The following is a 20780-nucleotide window of genomic DNA, read 5'->3' as shown; positions in this document are numbered from 1 at the left end:
AGGAAGGTAACCTACAATGCAATAGATGAGGCTCCAAAAAATAGGCTAATACTAATCTGGCTGCGGCTGCAGGGCACAAGCCAGAAAAAAAGGCTCCTCTATCTACTCCTATATAGTGTTTGCAACCAACCAATGTAGATGGATACGGATGGAAGCGCACTAATAGGAGAAAAAAATCAGGAAAAATGAGCTGCAATAAAACAAAAAAAGGACTATGTATGAGGCAGTGACGCACGCTGAGCGGGCTACAACCAGAGGTGGCTGCAGAACACACTACAACGTGAGCTGCACTCACACACAGAGACCTCACAGACAGCCGTGAACAGTGCAGAGAACTGGGCACTAGCACTGAAAGGCTGCAGAAAGGCTCCGCTGTCTACTCCTATAGTGTTTGCAACCAATGTAGATGGATACGGATGGATGCACACTAATAGGAGAATTAATACAACATGAGCAGCAATAAAACAAAAATAAATATGTATGAGGCAGTGTCGCACGCTGAGTGGCCTACAACCAGAGGCGGCTGCAGGACACACTACAGCATGAGCTGCACTCACACAGACCTTGCAGACAGCTGTGAACAGCGCTGCAAGGCAAAAGAAAGCTACAGTGATTGATAATGTAGCCTGGGTAAAGCACAATATTATATACCAAATCGCTATCTCTAACTGTCCCTCAGAGTCTTGAACAGCAGCCTGTCCCTAACTGAATTCACAGAAGAGTGAACCAGAAATGGCGGCGGCGGCTTTTATAGTGCATCATGACATCATTTCAGCAGCCAATCACAGCCATGCCATTAGTTAACATGCCTACATGCCTAACAGGATGTGCCCACACTTCTGAGGATTCCTCATTGGCTGAATCAAATCAAACTGGCTCATAGCATTATGGGAACTTCCGATTCCGGTATTCGATATGCAAAAAGTATCGGAACTCAGTATCGGAATTCCGATACCGCGAATATCGGCCGATACCCGATATTTGCGGTATCGGAATGCTCAACACTAATTACGGCAGATAAAGTGATCTGCCCATGGCCCGTGTGTGAGCAGTCTCTTTTGTCTCCAAGCACTTGTAAATTAAGGACGAAACTCCTAATCTGGACTCACTACTGATCTAGCTTACCTGACTTTGGGTCAGAACGAAAAGCAGCTACGACAGTGCTCACCCTTGATACTGAATAAATCAAGATGTTTTGAAAATGTTGTTTTCATTTTTACATCATTTGCATATGTCTATCAAACCTATGATTTCCATAATTTCACAACTTTTCCTTCTTGGTGTTGCAATTTCCATCTTGAGGGCAGTTGTTGCCGTTACAAGATGCAACACTGATATTTCACATGATAAAATAATGCCAGATATATCAGTTTATTATTTATTGTACAACGTAGAAGCAGAATTGTATTTATTGATCCCTCCGCACTGAAGAGCACAATCAGTAAATTAGGGGATGCTCCGTGCTGTCTCTTTCTTCCATCTCCCTACTGACTCTGCCCTGGGGAACGGTTTCTCCTTAATCACACTGAACAGGTGTGCATTGCTCATTAGCAGATTGGCTCTTTAACACATTGATTGCTGTAATGATGAACTATTGCTCGTTACTGAAATATATTCTGCCCATTTCTGAGAATTAATTAAAGGGCCCTGATGAATGAAAGACTTTATTCTCATGATAATATGGGAACATTCACATTTTTATATTACGAGTCCATGTTTCCATATGTCAAAAATAATAGCGGGTGCAATATGAACTACTTATGATCTAGCATGTATTAGGTTATCTAGCAGGTATTAGGTTAGGAACACTGCCTCAAAAGAGAGTTTTTAGTGACCAATTATACGTAACAATCATATATGTTTCTATTGAACGATGTATAATAATTCTACACAGTTTTTAAATCCTCTTCTGTTAGTGAATTGAAACATTCTTGTTTCTATGTAGGTTTTCATCTAAAGAAGAAGTGCACAACCTTCGGCTGGAGGAGGGGTGGGGGAGTCACATGTGGTCCACAATACAATTCTCTGCAGCACTCAACCATCTGGTCACAGACATATTTGCCTGTGTCTGGTGCCTGATATTCTTTGCCAGAAGAGAAGAAGTGTGGCATAGAGCAGACCAAGAATACCTACATTCAGTATTGAAAATAAGTATTTGATACACTGTCAATTAGGCACGTTTCCAACCTACAAAGAATGGAGAGGTCTGCAATTTTTGCGCAGGTACCCTTCAACTGTGAGAGACAGAATCTAAAACCAAAAACCAGAAAATCACATTGTTTTTTACATAATTAATTTGCATTTAATTGCATGAAATAAGTAATTGATCACCATTTGATCGCAAGAATTCTGGCTCTCACAGACCTGTTAGTTTTTCTTTAAGAAGCCCTCCTACGCTGCACTCATTACCTGTATTAATTGCACCTGATTGAACGTGTTACCTGTATGAAAGACAACTGACCCTACAAACAATCACACTCCAACTAGTGATTAACAAGCGTGCTCGGATAAGGTGTTAACCCCAAGAACAAAGTCCCAACCGTGAAGCATGGTGGGGGTAAACATCATATTTTTGGGGTGCTTTTCGGCAAAGGGGACAGGGCGACTGCACTGTATTTATCGAAGGGAAGATGGATGGGGTCATGTATCACAAGATTTTTTGCGAACAACCTCCTTCCCTCAGTAAGAGCATTGAAGAGGGGTCATGGCTGAGTCTTCCAGCATGATAATGGCCCAAAACACACAGCCAGGGCAACAAAGGAGTGGCTCCATAAGCTGCATTTTAAGGTCTTGGAGCGGCCTAGCCAGTCTCCAGACCCAAACACAATAGAAATTTTTTAGAGGGAGCCGAAAGCCAATGTTGCCCAGTGACAGCCCCGAAATCTGAAAGCTCTGGAGAAAATCTGTATGGAGGAGTGGGCCAAAATCCCTGCTGCAGTGTGTGCAAACTTGGTCAAGAAATGCAGAAAATGTCTGTCATTGCTGTGGTACAGTAAAGGGTGTTTTACTGGATGGGAGATACATTTCTCCCAGCAGAATAATGTATGGCCGGGTTTTTCACTAAAGGCAGGACCTGCGATGATGTCTTGGTCACGTGATCAGCCCATGTGATGTCTACCTCACTTGTCGGAGGGGTCATGGGCCATGTAATGGAGGTTGGTGTTTGGCACATGGTGAGTGTGTGTCTGGAAGTTACAGGAACTTGGCTGGACTTAGCCTGAACTTGTATACAGGATCCCCGTGCTGCAGGACTATAGCAGCAAGACTCTCAACAACCCTGGGAATGGCACCTGGCAGATGCCGTGGACCTGGCAGCCGCTTAGTTAAGCCCATCCCGTGCAAGGGGTGAGTCTGGTACCAATGGTTCTCCAAGCTGGAGTACATTTATGTTTTTCCTTACTTTCTGTTAACCGGCTGTTTGCAACGTGACATTAAACCACTGAAATTGGACTTTAAGCCTGTCTGTTGCCTCTTTTCTGCAGCCCTGCCATTACCTACTAGAGCAAATCCCTACATTGCAAACAATGGTTTCTGTACCAAATATTAAGTTCTGTTTTTCTATTGTATCAAATACTTATTTCATGCAATAAAATTCAAATTTTTAATTATGTAAAAATTCATACAATGTGATTTTCTGTTTTTCTTTTTAGATTCTGTCTCACAGTTGGAGTGTACCTGCGATAAACATTACTGACTAGAGTTGAGTGAAACGGGTCGAAAAAATTCAAAAGTCGCCGACTTTCGCCAAAGTCGGGTTTCATGAAACGAAACCCGACTCTAGCGTGAGGTTGGCCACGAGGTCGGTGACTTTAGCGCCAAAGTCGCGTTTCAAAAGATGCTTTAGCGCCCCTTTTCAGCCAATCAGGAAGAATGGACACTGTGGGCAACGTGATGACATAGGCAGCGGTCACCACCATCTTGGAGAAGGGCATGCAAGTGATTGGCTTGCTTTGTGGGGCGTCACAGGGGGTATAAAAGGGCGTGCACGCCGACCGCCATGTTACTCATGCTGATCTCAGAATAGGGAGAGCTGCTGCTGCTGCTGATTCTGTAGGGAGTTCGTTAGGAAGGCAAAAAGAAAAAAAAACTGCTTCTGCTGATAGCGCTTTTCACTGTAGCTACTGTGCAGTGAAAGGTGAAGATTTTTGCTTTTGTGCAGCAGCGCTGGTGGTGATTAGCCTGCCTTTTAAGGCTAGCTGCATTGCTGTGTGCACACTGGTGTTCAAACTGCTTTTATAAAAGCAATCCAAATTTTATTGTTTTGTCCTGGTGACGTACTGAGCGGTCATTTTTTCACACACTGTACAACGGTGTACGCTCCTCACACAGTACCGTGTACCGGCAGTTATCATGGCCAAATTGAAGCTATCTAAGTGTGTGACTCTGTAAGGAAAAGCCGAGGAGTTTGTCCGTTCTTATAGACCTACACCTTATAGTTTTGTCCGTTTTTCAAACAGTTTAGTATATCTGCTGATTGATTACACTCAAAACTAGAGAGAGACAGTGTGTGTCAGTCCGTATACAAAAACACGGAGCTTGACAATTTTACATACACCGTACGCTCCTCTCACAGTACCGTGTAACGGCTGTTATCACGGCCAAATTGAAGGTATCTAAGTGTGTGACTATGTAAGAAAAAGCCGAGAAGTTTGTCAGTTCTTACAGACCTACACTTTAGGGAGATTCCAATTCTGCCCAATTCTATATACACCTTATAGTTTGTCATACACTAGGCAATTTCTGCCTGTCACTTTGCGGTGTAATATACACAGGGCCTGACAGAATCCAACTGTGTCCTGAAGTCTAGAGAGATTCCAATTCTCCCCAGTCCTCTATACACCTTTCTTACACCATCCAGAATCTGCCTGTCACATTGCAGTGTAATATAAACAGGGCCTGACAGAATCCAACTGTGTCCTGAAGTCTAGAGAGATTCAAATTCTCCCCAGTCCTCTATACACCTTTCTTACACCATCCAGAATCTGCCTGTCACATTGCGGTGCAATATAAACAGGGCCTGACAGAATCCAACTGTGTCCTGAAGTCTAGAGAGATTCAAATTCTCCCCACTACTATATACACCTTTCTTACACCATTCAGAATCTGCCTGTCACATTGCGGTGTAACATAAACAGGGCTGTTATGATTGAGTCACCGTAGGAGGCAAAAATAGAAATGCTAGCTAAGTCCAGAAAACCAGAGAAGTTGGCAGCTATCGGATTGCAGACCCCTGAACCTATCAACACAACTAGCAGTAGCCGTGGGGGGCTCCTACGATGCCCTAGGCCCCTCGATCACAGCCGGAGGACTACATAGCCTAAAGACAGAAAGGGAAATCTAAACTGCCCCAAAGCAGACCCCAAAGCAAAAGGCAGCCCCCCACATATAATGACGGTGAAGCAAGAAGAAAGAACAAAACACAGACAGAAAGATAGACTGAGCAAAGATGGGGCCCACGCTAGCTTAGATAGGAAAGGACAGGAAGGCTGCTGTCTGCAATCCGTGAAAAACCCTATGAAAATAAGAGCCAACAAACTGACAGTAAAAAGGCCCTGAAGACGCTAGGCTTCAAAAAAGCTATGCCAGTACTCAGGAATATTCTGAAGACAGAGCAACAGGCAAAAGGAGATTCAGCTCACCCCAGCAGGGAATGGCAGAATCCAGAAAAGCAAAGAAAACAAAACACTAATGCAAAAAGGCAAAGCAGAAATCTTAGCTTTAGATCAGCAGTGTCATGGTTTGAACAGGGTTCTTGCCCTGCACTCACAGGGTTAAGTGTTCGTGGCCTCTTTCTGGATCTGGGAGGGGTATTTATACTCACTCTTTACCAGGGTTCTCTGTCAGCTATACTGTTGTTCTGGTGTGTCTGACCCCTGGTGTGCGTGTATGCTGCGTTGCTTGTTTGCTTCCCGTGTATGACCCGGCCTGTTCCCTCACTCTGTACTCCGTCTCTCGCTTTGGTACTACTGTCTTCTCCGGTTCTGACCTCCTGGCTTGGCTATCGTTACTCCGTTACAGTTTGTCCCTATTGTACCGTCTATTGCCTGTTCTGGTTTTCTGACCTATTGCTACGTCCTGACTATCCTTTCTGTCTAAACCCCGTGGTACTGTATTGCTATCTGGTGCTTTGACCCTGGCTTCGTCTGATTTCTGTCTCTGTCTATGCCCCTTGGTAACATTGCCCCGTAGTTACCTTTCTAGGAGTTTCCCTGCAGCTCCTAGATCTGTGGAGCTTAGGCCACGCCCCCAGCAGTCATGTGCTTCAGGTCCTGATACTCTGAAGCACGCATCATCACCGCTGCTGCCCTGCTCCACAGGTATCTGTGAGTACTGTCTTTGTACTCAGGACACCCGCACTGGCACAGTGAGCAAGTGTAGTGCGGTGTTCCTGACATTATAGCTGACCATTTCAGTTTTTTTTTTTTTCCCCCTCTGAGGGAAAAAAAAAAAAAAAGTGTGTTATCCTCATGGATCCCATACAAGCTTTGGCTGATCAGGTCAAGCACCTGACCCAAATGTTCCACAAACTTAATGTGGAACAGCGCACGATGGCCCAGACCCAGCAACAGTTGGTGGATACGGTACAGGGGGCTGCCGCTACAGGGGATTCTTGTGCTGGGGATAGAGATGTGTCATTGGCATTCCCAGAATCTCCGGTCAAATTGCCAGACCTTTTCTCATGGGATAAAAAGGAGTTCAGGTCGTTCAGAGAAGGATGCAAGCTTTTTTTTTCTCTGAGACCCCGCTCTTCCGGGGATGAGTTCCAGAGGGTGGGGGTCGTCATTTCCCTACTTCGGGGGGCTCCACAGGCATGGGCTTTCTCTCTCTCTTCCTCTGCTCCTGAACGCATGTCTGTGAATTTGTTCTTTGAGGCTCTGGGGCATATTTATGATGAGCCTGATAGAGTGCGTCTGGCAGAGGATATGGTGATGAATGTGACACAGGGAAGGAACTCTGCTGAATGGTTCTGCTCTGAGTTCAGACGCTGGGCAGCGGAGGTCTCCTGGGATGACGCTGCCCTCCGGGGTTTGTTCTGCAGAGGCCTGTCCGAACGTTTGAAAGATGCCCTAGCCCTTCATCCTCCACTGGATTCTTTGGAGGACGCTATGATCCAGGCTGTCCGCATGGACCGTAGGCTGCGGGCAAGAGGGGTCATGCTACAGGAGACCCCTTTATTCTCCAATCTGAGAGACTCTGCATCTAGTCCTGAGCCCATGGAGGTTGGTGCCACATCATTGGAGGAAAAAGAGAGGCGACACCGAAGAAACAACCAATTGTGCTTTTACTGTGGATCCGCTGGACATTGGAGAAGGAACTGTCCTTCTTGCCCTTCTTCAGTGAAGCCGTCAGGAAATCGACTGAGTCTGGGTAACAATCGAGGAGGTTGCCCAGACTCCCAGGTACCCTTTTACTCGCTTACTAAAATTCTGCTTCCGGTGGAACTGGAACTTACAGGCGGTCCGGTTGGGACTACCGCCTTTGTTGACTGTGGTTCTTCTATTAATCTGATCGATGCCAAAGTTGTGACTTTTCATAAGATAGGGACAGTCAGGTTAAAAGATCCTGTTAAAATCGTGGCAATTGATTCTTCTCCTATCACCCAGGAGGGAATTTGTTTCATGACTGATACCTTTTCTCTGAAAGTGGGTTCCACTCACGTGGAAAAATTAAGATGTTTTGTCATAAATAATCTGCCGGCTGGACTGATACTGGGTATGCCTTGGCTTCAACGTCACAATCCTACTATTGACTGGGTCACAGGGGAGATCATTCAGTGGGGTTGTATGGCTAACGGTCTATGTTGTAACTTGACAATTCTTGTCACCCCAGTAAAATCTGTGTCAGTGTCGTCTGTCGATCTGGAAGGTATTCCGGAGTGCCTGAAAGATTTTGAAGACGTATTTTCTGAAAGTGAGGCTGAGGCGCTACCACCACATAGACCCTTTGATTGTGCCATTAATCTAGTCCCTGGAGCCAAGTTACCCAAGGCTCGCCTGTTCAATTTGTCCGGGCCCGAACGTCTAGCCATGAAGGAGTACATTACTGAGAGCCTCCGCAAAGGGCATATTAGGCCTTCTGTTTCACCTGTGGCAGCGGGCTTCTTTTTTGTTAAGAAAAAAGATGGTGGTTTGCGGCCGTGCCTCGACTTTCGGGAATTAAACAAAATTACTGTGAAAAATACATACCCTCTCTCCCTAATTCCTGATCTATGTAACCAACTCACCGGGGCCAAGTGGTTCTCTAAACTGGATTTACGTGGGGCATATAACCTTATAAGAGTCCGTGAAGGGGACGAATGGAAAACAGCATTCCTGACGACTGAAGGGCTGTTCAAAAACTTGGTCATGCCCTTTGGTCTCACCAACGCTCCTGCTGTTTTTCAGAATTTTATTAATGTAATTTTCTCTGATTTAATCGGTTGTTTTGTGGTTATCTATTTGGATGACATTCTGGTGTACTCGGTGGACAGTCAATCTCACTTGCACCATTTGCGGATGGTTCTCATGAGACTGAGGGAGAATCATTTGTATGCCAAGCTGGAAAAATGTTCATTTTTCATGCAAGAAGTATCCTTTCTGGGGTTGATTGTGTCAGGGGAGGGGTTCCGCATGGATCCTAAGAAAGTCCAGGCTGTTACGGAGTGGGTGCAACCTCATGACTTGAAAGGGTTGCAACGATTTTTGGGCTTTGCCAACTTTTATAGGAAATTTATTAAGGGCTTTTCGCAGGTGGTAAAGCCTCTAACGGACCTCACTCTCAAGGGAGCTGATGTAAAAAATTGGTCTGTAGCTGCAAAAAACTATTTCATGACATTAAAAAAGTGCTTTTCTTCAGCCCCTGTATTGGTACAACCCGACCCGTCAAGACCTTTTGTCGTGGAGGTTGACGCCTCGGAAGTGGGGGTGGGGGCAGTTTTGTCTCAGGGCCCTCCTACCCTTACTAACCTGAGGCCTTGCGCCTTCTTCTCTAAAAAATTTTCCTCTGCCGAGAGAAATTACGATGTCGGCAATAGAGAGTTGTTGGCGGTAAAGTTGGCTTTTGAAGAATGGAGGCATTTCCTGGAGGGGTCTGTTCATCCCATTACAGTCATCACTGATCACAAAAATTTGGCCTATATCGAGTCTGCCAAGAGATTGACCCCCAGACAGGCTCCGTGGGCGCTTTTTTTTTCTCGTTTTCAGTTTACCATCACATTCCGCCCGGGATCTAAAAACATCAAGGCTGATGCCTTATCCCGAAGCTTTGATTCGGTGTCCCCTCCAGAACCTCCCTCCTCCATTCTTCAGCCAGGAGTAGTGGTGGCCGAAATCTCATCTGAGTTACAGAGAGGGATTTTGGAGGCCCAGGCTCGGGCTCCTGGTGGTAAACCCCCGGGTAAATTGTTTGTACCGGAACGTTTCCATCTCGGACTTATGCAGGAATTTCATGATTCTGTGTTGAGTGCTCATCCTGGGATTGCAGCTACCCGGGGGGCAATTGCAAGGGATTTCTGGTGGCCCTCTATGGTAACAGATATTAAAAAGTTTGTGACTGCATGTGGGGTGTGCGCTCGTTCCAAAAGTTCTCAGGTCCGGCCGGCCGGGGAATTGGTGCCTTTGCCAATTCCGGATAGACCATGGACACATTTGTCCATGGATTTTATCACAAATCTTCCTCCTTCCAGGGGCAACTCGGTGATATGGGTGGTGGTGGATAGGTTTTCAAAACAAGCTCACTTTGTATCTCTCCCCGCGTTACCATCTGCTGAAACCCTGGCCCGCTTATTTATGCAGCATATAATTAGGTTACATGGAGTGCCTATGAATGTGGTATCAGACAGAGGGGTACAGTTTGTAGCCAGGTTCTGGAGGGCTTTTTGCAAAAAGCTGGGGATTTCGTTGTCCTTCTCCTCTGCCTACCACCCAGAGTCTAATGGACAGACGGAGCGCACGAACCAATCGTTGGAGCAGATTCTGAGATGCTTGGCCTCTTCCAGGCAGGAGGACTGGTGTGAGGTATTGCCCATGGCAGAGTTTGCATTCAACGGTCGTGTGAGTCAGTCTACTGGGAAGTCTCCTTTTCAGGTCAACTATGGCTTTAACCCACATTTTGGAGAGTTTTCCCGTATGGATTCAGGTTGTCCTGGTGCTGAGGATGTGACACAACGTCTTAGAATTCTCTGGAGGGAGGTTCAGAGGAATATTTCCAAGGCCCAGGAAAACTATAAGCGGTTTGCTGACAGGAGGAGGGGGCCAGGTCCAGCATTTGCAGTAGGGGAGAAGGTGTGGCTATCCACCCGCAATATCAAGCTTAAGATACCTTCTATAAAGCTGGGCCCCAAGTTTATTGGCCCATACAAAGTTGTGGAGGTTGTTAACCCAGTAGCCTACCGACTGCAGCTGCCCACCTCCTTTAAAATTTCTAATGTCTTCCACAGGTCCCTGTTAAAGCCTGTGGGGACAGTGAGAGAGGATCCCTCATCAAATGCTCCGCCAGTGCTGGTAGAGGGGCAGCTGGAGTATGAAGTAGGGCACATTGTTGACTCCCGGTGGGTGCGCCGGAGACTCCAGTATCTGATACACTGGAAGGGGTACTCTCTGGAGGATCGGTCAAGGGTTCCGGCCAGTTCGGTGCATGCCGATCGTCTGGTGCGGGCTTTCCACGCCAGATACCCAGACAAGCCTGGGGGTCCAGTGGCCCCCCATTAAGAGGGGGGTACTGTCATGGTTTGAACAGGGTTCTTGCCCTGCACTCACAGGGTTAAGTGTTCGTGGCCTCTTTCTGGATCTGGGAGGGGTATTTATACTCACTCTTTACCAGGGTTCTCTGTCAGCTATACTGTTGTTCTGGTGTGTCTGACCCCTGGTGTGCGTGTATGCTGCATTGCTTGTTTGCTTCCCGTGTATGACCCGGCCTGTTCCCTCACTCTGTACTCCGTCTCTCGCTTTGGTACTACTGTCTTCTCCGGTTCTGACCTCCTGGCTTGGCTATCGTTACTCCGTTACAGTTTGTCCCTATTGTACCGTCTATTGCCCGTTCTGGTTTTCTGACCTATTGCTACGTCCTGACTATCCTTTCTGTCTAAACCCCGTGGTACTGTATTGCTATCTGGTGCTTTGACCCTGGCTTCGTCTGGTTTCTGTCTCTGTCTATGCCCCTTGGTAACATTGCCCCGTAGTTACCTTTCTAGGAGTTTCCCTGCAGCTCCTAGATCTGTGGAGCTTAGGCCACGCCCCCAGCAGTCATGTGCTTCAGGTCCTGATACTCTGAAGCACGCATCGTCACCGCTGCTGCCCTGCTCCACAGGTATCTGTGAGTACTGTCTTTGTACTCAGGACACCCGCACTGGCACAGTGAGCAAGTGCAGTGCGGTGTTCCTGACAAGCAGGAATCAGACTGGTTTCCTAGAAGTCCACAGAGAAATCACCCGCAGGCCAGAAGGGCGTCGGCAGCCTTATATCCAGTCATTAACTCCACTCAGCCAGTCATCATCATCAGCCCCAGGTGTTTGACAATCAGGCTCACTACCTTTCTTCACCAGAAGAAGGAGTTCCTCGGGCCTCAGTAGTGAAGGGGAAAATGAACTCACAACAGTACCTCCCCCTTGAGGAGGGGTCACCGAACCCTCAACCACGCCACCAGGGCGATCAGGGTGAGCCCGATGAAAGGCACGCACCAATCTTTTGGCATGAATATCAGAGGCAGAGACCCAGGAATTATCCTCCTGACCATAACCCTTCCACTTAACCAAATACTGGAGTCTCCGTCTAGCCAAACGGGAATCCAGTATTTTCTCTACCTCATATTCCATGTTACCTTCAACCAATACAGGGTCTGGATGTGCAACCCCCGAACAACAGGTTCAACAAACCTCTTCAACAAAGATTTATGGAACACATTATGGATTTTAAATGTGACAGGAAGAGCCAAACGAAAGGAGACCGGATTAATAATCTCCAAAATCTTGTAAGGTCCAATAAATCTAGGCTTAAACTTAGGAGAAGCCACCTTCATAGCAATATTTTTTGATGATAACCACACCATATCACCAACCTTAAATTGGGGACCAATGGTCCTATGTCGGTTGGAAAACCGCTGGGCCTTTTCCTGGGAGAGAGATAACTTATCCACCACTTGGTCCCAGATCTGGTGCATTCTCTCCACCACAGTGTCAACACCTGGGCAGGCAGAGGGCTCCACCTTCCCTGAAGAAAATCGAGGATGAAACCCAAAGTTACAAAAAAAAGGAGACATCAAAGTGGCAGAACTAGCTCGATTATTTAAAGCAAATTCGGCCAAGGGCAAAAATGAAACCCAATCATCCTGATCAGCAGAAATAAAACATCTCAAATATGACTCCAAGGTCTGGTTTGTTCTCTCTGTCTTCCCATTGGTCTGAGGGTGAAAAGCAGAGGAGAAGGACAACTGAATTCCCAGCTTGGAACAGAAAGTTCTCCAAAATCTAGACACAAACTGGACTCCTCTGTCAGATACAATGTTCTCAGGAATCCCGTGCAAGCGAACCACCTGTTGTAAAAACAGGGGCACCAATTCAGAGGAAGACGGCAACTTAGGGAGTGGTACAAGATGAACCATCTTAGAGAACCTATCACAAATCACCCAAATAACAGTCATCCTTTGAGAGACAGGCATATCAGAGATGAAATCCATTGAAATATGGGTCCATGGCCTCTTGGGGACCGGCAAAGGCATCAACAACCCACTAGAGTGAGAACACGATTTAGACCGGGAGCACGTCCCACAGGACTGCACAAAATTCCTGACATCACGAGACAAGGAGGGCCACCAAAAAGACAGACTCACCAGATCTCTAGTACCAAAAATACCTGGATGACCAGCCAAAGCAGAGCAATGAACTTCAGACATCACTCTCTTCTTCCACTGGTCAGGAACATACAACTTTCCACTGGGACAATGCTCAGGTTTGTCCTCCTGGAACTCTTCCAGAGCACGTCTCAAATCGGGCGAGATGGCAGAAAGAACTACCCCTTCGTCTAAGATGGTAGCAGGCTTGGTCACCACAGGAGAATCAGCAAAGAAGCTCCTAGAGAGGGCGTCAGCCTTGACATTCTTAGTTCCAGGAAGAAAAGAAACCACAAAATCTAAACGTGTAAAAAACAAGGCCCACCTAGCCTGTCTAGGGTTCAAGCGCTTCGCCGACTATAGGTAAATCAAATTCTTGTGGTCAGTGAGGACCACGACTTGATGCTTAGCTCCCTCCAACCAATGTCTCCACTCCTCAAATGCCCATTTCATGGCTAACAGTTCCCGATTCCCCACATCATAGTTACGTTCAGATGGAGAGAACTTTCAGGAAAAGAAAGCACAGGGATTCATTTTAGATGTTACAGGATCCTTTTGGGACAAAACAGCTCCTGCACCAATCTCAGAAGCATCCACCTCTACCTGGAACGGAAGTGAGACATCAGGTTGCCGCAAAACCGGGGCGGAGGTGAATCTTCGCTTCAGCTCCTGAAAGGAAGAAACAGCCTCCGGAGACCAATTTAACACATCAGCCCCCTTCTTAGTCAAATCAGTCAATGGCTTGGCAATACTAGAAAATTTTGCTATAAATTTCCGATAAAAATTAGCAAAACCCAAAAACTTCTGGAGGGCCTTCAAAGAAGTGGGCTGAACCCAATCGTAAATGGCCTGTACCTTGGCCGGGTCCATTTCAATAGTTGACGGGGACAAAATAAATCCCAAAAAAGAAATCCTCTGTACTCCAAAAAGGCATTTAGATACTTTGACATACAGGGAATTCTCCCTCAAGATCCGGAACACAGTCCGAATATGTTCCACATGAGAATCCCAATCCTTGGAGAAGATCAAAATATCATCCAGATAGATAATCAAAAATTTATCGACAAAATCTCGGAAAATATCGTTCATGAAGCACTGGAAGACAGAAGGGGCATTAGTGAGCCCAAAAGGCATCACCAGGTACTCAAAATGTCCCTCCGGAGTATTAAACGCCGTCTTCCATTCATCCCCATGCTTAATGCGAATAAGATTATACGCCCCCCTGAGGTCAAGCTTGGTAAACCAGCAAGCACCTTTAACTCTGGAGAATAGATCAGAAATCAGGGGTAACGGATACTGATATTTAACAGTAATTTTGTTGAGAGCATGATAATCAATACAAGGTGTTAATGATCCATCCTTTTTGGCTACAAAAAAAAAAACGGCACCTAAGGGTGACGAGGATGGTCTAATATGACCCTTCTCCAACGCCTCCTTAATATAGGATTGCATAGCCTCGTGCTCAGGTACAGATAAATTGAAGAGCCGACCCTTGGGAAATTTATACCCCGGGCTCAGTTCAATAGCACAGTCATAACTCCTATGAGGAGGCAGAGACGCAGACTCATTCTCACTAAATACATCATAAAAGTCCGCCAAATAATCAGGAACATCATGCGACTGAGGAGAGGTGGAAAACACCGGAGCCTCACTAAATGCACACCGACAACCCCAACTCACCACAGACACAGATTTTCAATCCAAAACTGGATTATGAATTTGTAACCAGGGAAACCCCAGAACAATAGTATCATGCAGATTATGTAACACCAAAAACCTGCAATTTTCTTGATGGTCTGGGGCGACCCGCATTACCACCTGGGTCCAAAACTGAGGTTTATTTTTAGCCAAAGGAGTAGCATCAATCCCCCTCAAAGGGATAGGCGTCTGCAGAGGTGTCATCGGAAATCCACAACGTTTAGCAAAATCCAAGTCCATTAGGTTTAGAGCTGCTCCCGAATCCACAAAAGCCTTGGAGGAAAATGTGGACAGGGAGCAGATCAGAGTAATAGCCAGAAGAAACTTAGGTTGAACACTACCAACAGAAAACGTGTGTGCAAAGCGTTTCTCGCGTTTAGGACAGACAGAAATAATATGCGAGGCATCTCCACAGAAAAAACACAACTTATTACGCCTTCTGAACTCCTGACGCTGCTCTCTGGAAAAAACTCTATCACATTGCATAGGTTCAGACATCTGTTCAACAGGTGGCAACACCTCTCGTGCAGCTCTGCGTTCGCGTAAACGCCGATCAACCTGAATGGCTAAAGACATAGAATCGTCAAGACCAGAGGGAACAGGAAATCCCACCATAGTATCTTTTATGGCTTCTGACAACCCCTTCCGAAAGAGAGCAGCCAAGGCATTATCATTCCAGGTAGTAAGTACTGCCCACTTTCGGAATTTTTGACAGTACAATTCTGCAGAATCACGACCCTGGTTCAATGCCAGCAGGGTCTTTTCAGCCTGATCAATGGCATTAGGTTCGTCATACAACAACCCCAAGGCCTGAAAAAATGCGTTCACATTAGTCAGAATAGGATCATCTGGTTTCAAAGAAAACGCCCAATCCTGGGGATCGCCACGCAGCAAAGAGATGACAATTTTAACCTGCTGCGCAGAGCTCCCTGACGAGTTAGGCTTCAAGGCAAAAAATAATTTACAATTATTTTTGAAATTCAAAAATTTAGACCGATCCCCAAAAAATACATCAGGTGTAGGAATCTTTGGTTCAGCAGCATGTGAATGAGCAAGGTAGGCGGAAATTCCCCGCACTTCCGCAGCGAGCTGCTCCACACGATCAGACAATTGCTTTATCTCCATTGAGAGAAAAAAAAAATTCCCCCTACGGCCTCAGAGATATAGAGGAAAAAATATACACACCTTTTTTTTATTACAATTCTTTCCTGCTACTGAGTACCCTAGAATCTGCGGTATGGCGGGTGATTCTGTTATGATTGAGTCACCGTAGGAGGCAAAAATAGAAATGCTAGCTAAGTCCAGAAAACCAGAGAAGTTGGCAGCTATCGGATTGCAGACCCCTGAACCTATCAACACAACTAGCAGTAGCCGTGGGGGGCTCCTACGATGCCCTAGGCCCCTCGATCACAGCCGGAGGACTACATAGCCTAAAGACAGAAAGGGAAATCTAAACTGCCCCAGAGCAGACCCCAAAGCAAAAGGCAGCCCCCCACATATAATGACGGTGATGCAAGAAGAAAGAACAAAACACAGACAGAAAGATAGACTGAGCAAAGATGGGGCCCACACTAGCTTAGATAGGAAAGGACAGGAAGGCTGCTGTCTGCAATCCGTGAAAAACCCTATGAAAATAAGAGCCAACAAACTGACAGTAAAAAGGCCCTGAAGACGCTAGGCTTCAAAAAAGCTATGTCAGTACTCAGGAATATTCTGAAGACAGAGCAACAGGCAAAAGGAGATTCAGCTCACCCCAGCAGGGAATGGCAGAATCCAGAAAAGCAAGGAAAACAAAACACTAATGCAAAAAGGCAAAGCAGAAATCTTAGCTTTAGATGAGCAGGAATCAGACTGGTTTCCTAGAAGTCCACAGAGAAATCACCCGCAGGCCAGAAGGGCGTTGGCAGCCTTATATCCAGTCATTAACTCCACTCAGCCAGTCATCATCATAGGCCCAGGTGTTTGACAATCAGGCTCACTACCTTTCTTCACCAGAAGAGGGAGTTCCTCGGGCCTCAGTAGTGAGGGGAAAATGAACTCACAACACAGGGCCTGACAGAATCCAAAGAATCCAACTGTGTCCTGAAGTCTAGAGAGATTCCAATTCTCCGCAGCCCTCTATACACCTTTCTTACACCATCCAGAATCTGCCTGTCACATTGCGGTGTAATATAAACAGGGCATGACAGAATCCAACTGTGTCCTGAAGTCTAGAGAGATTTAAACTCTCCCCAGTCCTCTATACACCTTTCTTACACCATCCAGAATCTGCTTGTCACATTGCGGTGTAATATAAAAAGGGCCTGACAGAATCCAACTGTGTCCTGAAGTCTAGAGAGATTCCAATTCTCCCCAGTCCTCTATACACCTTTCTTACACCATCCAGAATCTGCCTGTCACATTGCGGTGTAATATAAACTGGGCCTGACAGAATCCAACTGTGTCCTGAAGTCAAGAGAGATTCAAATTCTCCCCAGTCCTCTATACACCTTTCTTACACCATTCAGAATCTGCCTGTCGCATTGCATTGTAATATAAACAGGGCCTGAAAGAATCCAACTGTGTCCTGAAGTCTAGAGAGATTCAAATTCTCCCCAGTCCTCTATACACCTTTCTTACACCATCCAGAATCTGCCTGTCACATTGCGGTGTAATATAAACAGGGCCTGACAGAATCCAACTGTGTCCTGAAGTCTAGAGAGATTCAAACTCAGATTCAAATTCTCCCCACTACTATATACACCTTGTACCTTGTTTTACAGTACCATATAGTTGGTGGTTTTTTGGGTACATTTTCCCCAAAAAGGAGGAAGTGTGGTGGAAGAGTCCGTGGAAGTGGGCGGGGGTTGGCAGCTGGTAATAATGGTGTTGGTGTTGGTGGTGGATCTGCTGGTAGTGGCAAAAGCAAAATAGCACCTAATGCAGGAGGTGTTGAGCCTGCATCATCGTCTGGCTCCACAAGGCCTCGAAGGCTCTCTTTTCTGGGAGTAGGTAAACCGCTTTTAAAGCCAGAGCTTCAAGAACAAGTTTTGGCTTACATTGCTGACTCAGCCTCCAGCTCTATCGCCTCCTCTTCTGAAGTTTTAAAAAATAAAAGCACTGAGTCGTCATTGGAGGCTCATGGTCATGAACCACACATTTCCTTGTGTCATTCACCCCAACCAAAATTGAAGGATGCGGCAGGTCACACTACAGATTACTCCATGGAGCTGTTTTCACATACCATGCCTGGGTTATCAAGTCAAATCGTGAATTACCCAGACCAAGATGAATCTGACATGGAGTGCAATGATGCACAGCCACTGATAGATGATTCTGCTGGTACATTCACTCAGAGCACTACATTGTCCTTGCAGTGTACTGAGGCAAAATCTGACCCTGATGAAACTCAGGTGCCCCTTCCCGCATACTATACCACCATACACGGTGACACAGAGGAAGGTGCACATGACATTGAAGAGGAGGTGATGGATGACCCAGTTGTTGACCCAGATTGGCATCCATTGGGGAAAGAGGGTGCCGCTGCCAATAGCTCAGAAGAGGAGGAGGAGCATCCGCAGCGGGCATCGACATCACAACAGCTGTTATCTGGCAGGCCCGGAGCAGTCCAAAAACAGGTTACAAAAACCAAAAGAGTTGCAGGACAGCTTGGCCAGACGGTCAAAATAGCACAGCGTGCAAGCCCTCAAAATGTGTTCCATAGTAGGAAGAGTGCAGTGTGGCACATTTTTTGAACAAAATCCTAATGATCAGGCAAAGGTTATCTGTAAGAAGTGCGCAAAGACCTTTAGCCGAGAGAAAAATTTGAGAAATTTGAATACCAGTTGCATGCTAAGACATTTAACCACCATGCACTTGCAAGCGTGGACGGACTACCAAACCTCACGTTCCACATGTGCAACTGCTCCCAAAGAAGGTAGTCAGCAACACATTATTTCCCCCACCGGTTAGCACACCACCAGCAGCAAATGTTGAGTTGTCGTCGCAAGGGCAAATCAGTCAGGGAATCACACTGTTATTGCAACGAAAGACTGAATCTAGGCCATCAGAAAGAACACCAACTCCATCACCATCATCAACCCTCTCTCAGTCCGCCATGTCCACCGCTAGTTTGACCATATGCAGCTATCAAGTCCAGCTCACCCTACCAGAGACTATGAGTAGGACAAGAAAGTACTCATCCTCTCATCCGCGTACACTGGGTTTGAACGCCCAGCTTTCCACGAACTCATGGCCTACGCAGTATCACACTATGACCTACCCAGTCGCCACTTCTTTTCTCGCAAAATCATCCCAGCCCTCCACCTTCATGTGAAAGACCGCATTGTACATGCACTCAAGCAATCAGTGAGTGGAAAGGTGCACCTCACAACTGATGCATGGTCCAGTAGGCATGGCCAGGGCCGTTAAGTGTCCATCACTGCGCACTGGGTTAATGTGGTGGATGTATGGTCCACAGGGGACAGCGGTGATGGGACAGTCCTGCCTAGCCCACGGTATAGGAAACAGTTGGCTGTAGCCGTTCGACCCTCCTCCTCCTCCAGAAGCGAAAGCTCGTCCACAGAAAGCAGTCGTACGACCACTCCATCCGCAGCTGCCAGTGTTGCACACGAGGTGTCCCCCTATCGATCAGCTAGTGGAAAGCATCAGCAGGCTGTGTTGAAGATTATTATTATTATTATTTATTGTTATAGCGCTATTTATTCCATGGCGCTTTACATGTAAGGAGGAGTATACATAAAAACAAGTACAATAATCTTAAACAATACAAGTCATAACTGGTACAGGAGGAGAGAGGACCCTGCCCGCGAGGGCTCACAATCTTCAAGGGATGGGTGATAATACAGTAGGCGAGGGTAGAGCTGGTCGTGCAGCGGTTTGGTCGATCGGTGGTTACTGCAGGTTGTAGGCTTGTCGGAAGATGTGGGTCTTCAGGCTCTTTTTGAAGGTTTCGATGGTAGGTGAGAGTCTGATATGTTGTGGTAGAGAGTTCCAGAGTAGGGGTGATGCGCGAGAGAAATCTTGTATGCGATTGTGGGAAGAGGAGATAAGAGGGGAGTAGAGAAGGAGATCTTGTGAGGATCGGAGGTTGCGTGCGGGAAAGTACCGGGAGACGAGGTCACAGATGTATGGAGGAGACAGGTTGTGGATGGCTTTGTATGTCATGGTTAAGGTTTTGTAATGGAGTCTCTGGGCAATTGGGAGCCAGTGAAGGGATTGACAGAGGGGAGAAGCTGGGGAATAGCGGGGGGACAGGTGGATTAGTCGGGCAGCAGAGTTTAGAATAGATTGGAGGGGTGCGAGAGTGTTTGAGGGGAGGCCACAGAGCATGAGGTTGCAGTAGTCAAGGCGAGAGATGATGAGGGCATGGACTAGGGTTTTTGCAGATTCTTGGGTGAGGAATGAACGGATTCGTGAAATATTTTTGAGTTGAAGTCGGCAGGAAGTGGAAAGGGCTTGGATATGTGGTTTGAAGGAGAGATCAGCGTCAAGGATTACTCCGAGGCAGCGAGCTTGTGGGACTGGGGAGAGTGGGCAGTCATTTACTGTAATTGATAGGTTCGTATGGGGGGTCACGTGAGATGGGGGAAAGATGATGAATTCTGTTTTGTCCATGTTGAGTTTCAGAAATCTAGCGGAGAAGAAGGATGAAATAGTGGACAGACATTGAGGGATTCTGTTTAGTAGGGAGGTGATATCTGGTCCAGAGATGTAGATCTGTGTGTCATCAGCGTAAAGATGATACTGAAAGCCATGAGATTCTATGAGCTGTCCCAGGCCAAAGGTGTAAATAGAGAACAGCAGGGGCCCAAGGACTGAACCTTGTGGGACTCCGACAGATAGGGGGCGAGGTGAGGAGGTGGTGTGTGAGTGGGAGACGCTGAATGTCCGGTCTGTTAGGTATGATGAGATCCAGGATAGGGCCAAGTCTGTGATGCCGAGGGATGAGAGGGTCTGTAATAATAGGGAATGGTCCACTGTGTCAAAGGCAGCCGACAGGTCCAGGAGGAGGAGGACAGAGTAGTGTCGCTTGCTCTTGGCGGTTAAGAGGTCATTGGTGACCTTAGTAAGGGCAGTTTCAGTGGAGTGGTGTGACCGGAAGCCAGATTGTAAGCGGTCGAAGAGGGAGCAAGAAGAGAGATGGGAGGACAGTTCAAGGTAGACGTGTTGTTCCAGTAGCTTGGAGGCGTAGGGGAGAAGTGATATAGGGCAATAGCTAGATACAGAGGATGGGTCAAGAGAGGGCATTTTGAGGATAGGTGTGATGGAGGCATGTT

Source organism: Dendrobates tinctorius, unplaced genomic scaffold (genome assembly GCF_039654945.1).
Source record: "Dendrobates tinctorius isolate UK_male_01 unplaced genomic scaffold, ASM3965494v1 ptg000051l, whole genome shotgun sequence".
NCBI lineage: Eukaryota > Metazoa > Chordata > Amphibia > Anura > Dendrobatidae > Dendrobates > Dendrobates tinctorius.
Note: the sequence above shows the minus strand (reverse complement) of the source record.